Source organism: Nyctereutes procyonoides, unplaced genomic scaffold (genome assembly GCF_905146905.1).
Source record: "Nyctereutes procyonoides isolate TBG_1078 unplaced genomic scaffold, NYPRO_anot_genome, whole genome shotgun sequence".
Classification (NCBI taxonomy): Eukaryota; Metazoa; Chordata; class Mammalia; order Carnivora; family Canidae; genus Nyctereutes; species Nyctereutes procyonoides.
Window position 1 is genome coordinate 3,921,242 of NW_026575037.1, and position 5,739 is coordinate 3,926,980.

Genomic DNA, 5,739 nt, shown 5'->3' on the forward strand with positions numbered 1-5,739 from the left:
AGCCTACTTTAAAAAAAAAAAAAAAAAAGCTTTCTGTATAGTAATAACTACTCCAAGCAATCAAAAGACAGTTGGCAAATTGTAAAAATACATGTGACATTTCAGGCAAAACACTAACTTTCTTAATACAGAAGTACTCTTATAAATTAATAGGAGGGATCCCTGGGTGGCGCAGCGGTTTGGCGCCTGCCTTTGGCCCAGGGCGCGATCCGGGAGACCCGAGATCGGATCCCACATCAGGCTCTCAGTGCATGGAGCCTGCTTCTCCCTCTGCCTGTGTCTCTGCCTCTCTCTCTCTCTCTCTCTCTCTGTGACTATCCTAAGTAAATAAAAATTAAAAAAAAATAAATTAATAGGAAAAATGCAAGTTACACAAAGAAAAAATAATTTGCAAATAATATAAATCAGCACTTTACAGAAAAATATATACAAATAGATGTAAATATCAAAGTGCTCAACCTCATTTATAAACAAATGCATATTGAAACAAAAGAACACAAAAGGAGTCATATTTTACTTATCAGAATATTCAAAAGAATTAAAAATTGAGTAATACAGTAACAATGAGGATATGGGCAAGGAAATACCTTCTCTCTTTTTTTAAGTTTTTATTTAAATTCCAGCTAATGCAGTGTAATACTAGTTTGAGGTGTACAGTACAGTGATTCAACCCTTCCATACAACACCCTGTGCTCATCACAACAGGTACACTCCTTAATCCCTATCACGTATTTCACCCACCCTTCCATTCCCCTCCCTCTGATAACCATCAGTTCTCCATATTTAAGAGTCTGTTTCTTGGTTTGCTTTTCTCTCTCTCTCTTCCCTTTGCTTGTTTGTTTTATTTTCTAAAGTTCCACATATGAGTGCAATCATATGGTATTAGTCTTTCTCTGACTGACTTATTTCACTTAGCATAATACTCTCTAACTTCATCCATGTCATTGCGGGCAAGATTTCATTTGTTTTTATGGCTGAGTAATATTCATTGTATATCTGTATCACATTTTCTTTATCCATTCACTACCAGTTGATGGTCACTTTGACTGTTTCCATAATTTGGCTGTTGTAGATTACTATAAACATTGGGGTGCGTGTATCCCTTTGAATTAGTATTTTTGTATTTTTTTGGTAAATACCTAGTAGTGCTGTGGCTGGATTGTAGGGTAGTTCTACTTTTAGCCTTTTGAGGAACCTCCATACTGTTTTCCAGAGTGGTTGCGTCAGTTTGCATTCCCACCAACAGTGCAAGAGGGGTCCCCTTTCTCCACATCCTCGCCAATACCAGTTATTTCTTGTGTTGTTGATTTTAGCCATTCTGACAGGTGTGAGGTAATATCACAATATAGTTTTGATTTGCATGGGAAGGAGGTACTTTGGTCTACTGTTACTGTGAGGACAAATTGGTACACATAACCCTGTGAAGGACAATTAGCAATATCTATTAAAATTAACCATATGGAAAACTTCTCATGTAGATGTTGTACTTTTAGGAATTTATGTAAATGAATATCCACAAGTCAGAAAAGATGTGTATGCAAGTTGTTGCAGCATAATTTATAATGATAGAAAATTTGGGGACAACCTAAATATACAATAGGGAAATACCATTCAGCCCTTAAAAAATGAGATTGATAGATTGTTAAAAAGTACAGAATAAACCATATTCTTCCATTTGTGTCAAACAACAGAATTAGATTACTGTTAAAGCACATATACATACATAAATGCATGGAGATTCTGGAAAGTAAGAGACTCCTAATGGAGGTAATTTTTAAAAAAAGATTTTTATTTATCTCTTTGACAGAGAGAGTGAGCACAAGCAGGATGAGCAACAGGTAGAGTGAGAGGGAGAAGCAGGCTCCCAATGGGGAGATTGATGCGAGGCTCCAACCTAAGACCCTGGCATCATTACCTGAGCTGAAGGTAGATACTTGACTGACTGAGCCACCCAGGAGCCCCTGGAGGTAATTTTGAGAAAGAACTGGCCAAGGGCTGTAGTAGGAAGGAACTCCCTGTACTGTTTAAAGTTTTTTCCCCTGCATATATGCTATTTTATTACAAAAAAAGAAAGGAAGAACAGTAAATTGCTCTTGACAATACGGATCATCGAAGGAAGTCTGGTGTCCTGTGGGGAGAAGCCATCCTTCTAACCTTTTACAGAATGGCTGCTCTCCAAATAAAGCACACCATAAAATGTCTCAGTGACTTATTTATACATTTGTGATTGTATAGTTTCTCTGGTTCACTTTCTACTTGACCAAATATACATTTGGGTTTGCCAGAAATGGACTTTGAAGTGTAAGACCAGACTTTTTACCCTAATCCTGTTTCCCCTCTGACTTGTAGAATAAGCTCACTTTTGGTGTGGTTCTGCAGAGGAGAAAATCCTGCAGATAAGATGATTAGAAGGTGGGGTGAGAGTGCTAATGATAGAGAGAGGTGAAGAAAGTCTGTATGTTAAGTGTCATTATCTGACTTTGGTGGCAGCCTATGGGAGGTTATTTCAGGACCAAAGTGGGGATTAGCCATTGGACTGCAAACATTGCCCTATTGTTAGGGAGACTTGAAATTTGAAATAGAGATGATAGAGGGGGAAATGTGTGTGCTTTAGGGATATATGTATATGATGACATAGCCATCTCTTTTAGTGTGAGGAATATGAACTCAAAAGGTGGGGGGGGGAATTGGCATTTGATTGAATTCAGCTTCTGAAAATGGAATTTATCTTAAACAAGTTTTTTCTTGTAGGTAAGTCGTCCTGCCATTGAAACCTTTTTTTTTTTTTAAAGTAGACATATAAAACAAAAAAAGGCAGTCTTTCAAGTCACAATAGTTTGCAATTTTAGATTATGTATTTTTTTTGCTTCTTCTTCCTAATCTTCCTCCACCTTCCTCAAGCTGCTTGCAGTTCAGGCATACTAAGTTTTTTTTTTTTTTTAACTGAAGTATAATGGATACATGTCTTAGGAATGTAACATGAGGATTCCACAAATCTGTATGTTATGCTATGCTCACAAGTGTAGCTACCATCTGACACCCTGCAATGCTATTACAGTATATTCCTTATATATTTCCTGTGCTGTGTCTTTTATACCCAGGACTTATTAATTCCATACCTGGAAGCCTGTATTTCGCTCTCACCTTTATCCATTTTGTCCATCCTCCTTGCCCTCCTCCCTGCTAGTAGTCATCAGTTTTTTCTCTGTATTTATGGGTCTGTTTCTGTTTTTGATTTGTTTATTCATTTGGTTTGTACATTCTACATACACATGAAATCATATGGTATTTGTCTCTCTCTCTCTCTCTCTCTCTGACTTATTTCACTTAGCATCATACCCTTTAGGTCCATCCACATTGCTGCAAATGGCAAAAATATCATTTTTTATGGCTGACTAATATTCCATTGTATATATATGCCACCTCTTCTTTATCCATTCATCTATTGATGGACCCTTGGGTTGCTTCCATATCTTGGCTATTGTAAATATTGCTTCAAAAAACATAGGGGTGCATATATCTTTTTTTTTTCGTATATCTTTTTGAGTTAGTGTTTTTATTTTCTTCGGGTAAATACCTACTAGTGGAATTACTGGATCATATTGTATTTCTGTTTTTAATTTTTGAGAAACCTCCATACTGTTTTCTGTAATGACCACCTCAATTTACATTCCCACCAACAGTGCACAAGGGTTTCTTTTTCTCCACATCCTCACCAACACTTGTTATTTTTTGTCTTTTTGATTCTAGCCATTCTGACATGTGTAGGGTGATATCTTACTGCGGTTTTAATTTGCATTTTGTTGATGATTAGTGATGATCATCTTTCCATGTATTGTTGGCCACCTGTGGGTCTTCTTTGGAAACATGGCTACTGAGATCCTCTTCCTATTTTTTAATTGGATTATTTGTTTTTTTTTTTTGTATAAGGTCTTTATATATTTTGGATATTAATGCTTATTGGATATATCATTTGCAACTGTCTTCTCCCATTCAGTAGGTTGTCTTTTTGTTTTGTTGATTGTTTCCTTGGCTGTGCAAAAGCTTTTTATTTTGGTGTAATCCCAATAGTTTATCAGACATACCTTAATGAATATCTTCCTGGTTGAATTTTCTTTGGTAGAATGCCTCTTTTTTTTTAACATCAAAAATTGTTTATTATCCTGTTTCCTAACCATCTATTTATTTTTTATTTATCCTTCCCTAGAGCCACTCTACACAGAGAAGGTTATTTGGAGTTGCGTCACAGCCTGGGTTTTGGAGTCTAAAATCTGAGGTACCCTCTCCCTTTACTTTATGGCTTAGGTAGGGCATGAACCAGTTAGAACTGGTGTCTTCTTTTGGGTACTGCAGAAAGTGGCCCGGAAGGTAGTTAAACCCAGGAGGATAGGGTTGGTAAGTAGACCAGAAGCTGAATAATCCTGATCAAGGCACTTTTAACTCACTAAGGGGCTGGCAGTTGGCACGGAGTATTGTTGGCACTAGAAGGAGTTATTTGGAAGGAGGAGTTACTTGCAGGTTGCAGAGAAGTGAGGGGTATTAGTCTGTTCATCTGTGGAGTTAGTGGAGGCTACTGTATGTTTTTTTGCTATAAGAGAAAGGTGGGGTAGACATTATAGCCAAAGAGGTCCTTGATGATTAGGTACGTAGGTGACATTTTTGGAGGGGTTTCCTTGTTTAACAGAACAACAATGGACATGATCAGGTAGTGGTTCACGACTATGCAGATTTGAAAGAAAACACTTCAGGGCTAGTGGATGAACTGCATCTTGATGTGCAGGTCACATATGTAGATGACAAGGAGGAAAGCAAGGACCATCTCAACCACTTACAGGGAGGAGGGCCCTTGAGATTGTGCAAAGGTGTTGAAGCAGTTGAGAATCACTGGGCGCAATATAAGATCAGCAAGAAGGAAAGTTCCTATTTGAGTGCACAAGAAGTTGGTGCAGACAGGCTCTTGGAATTCACTTTAGTGCTGGTGGGAGTGCCTGGCAGTGCCAGGCACTGCTGGCTTGCTCATGGTTCAAGGACTTTCCAGCATAGCATCAGTGCCACCATCTGCCCAGGATGTCTCTGTCTCTATCTCTGTCTGTGTCTACCTTTGTCTCTTCTTCTCTGTCTCTGTCTCCATCTCCATCTGCCCATCTACTTATCCATCTCTGGGTCTCTCTGTACGTCTGTCTTTATCTCTGTGTCCCTCTCTGTTTCCATGTATGTATCTGTGTATCTGTCCAATGTTAAGACCATACTGCACAACATTATCTATCTATCTATCTATCTATCTATCTATCTATCTATCTTCAGTAACATATTTTGGGCCATTGTTTACACACACATAACAGACTACCACATTGGAATCTAAAATGCTTACAACATCTTCCCAATCACCAAATAGCTAATGTGGTTGTTAACAAGCAATTGCTTTGAATGTAGTAACATATAAAGTTTATGTGCTACCATAAACGTTATATTCACAACAAACAACAATAAACACAAGCCGTAAGTATATTTGTTAGAAAATGCAGAAAATATTTTACAATGAAAAACAAAACTATTTTCGATAATGAACTGTTGCTCTTCAAATAAGGTGGAGATTTGAAGCTTTGAAAAAGGCTGAAAAGGAGAAATAGAAAGAGAATTTGAATAGTCATTATGGGTCCCTAGTAACCAAAGGCAATGTTGTGAGTGTGCCTTAAAAAAGAGACAATTGCAGGTCAGTCTATTCTTGGAAGCATTATT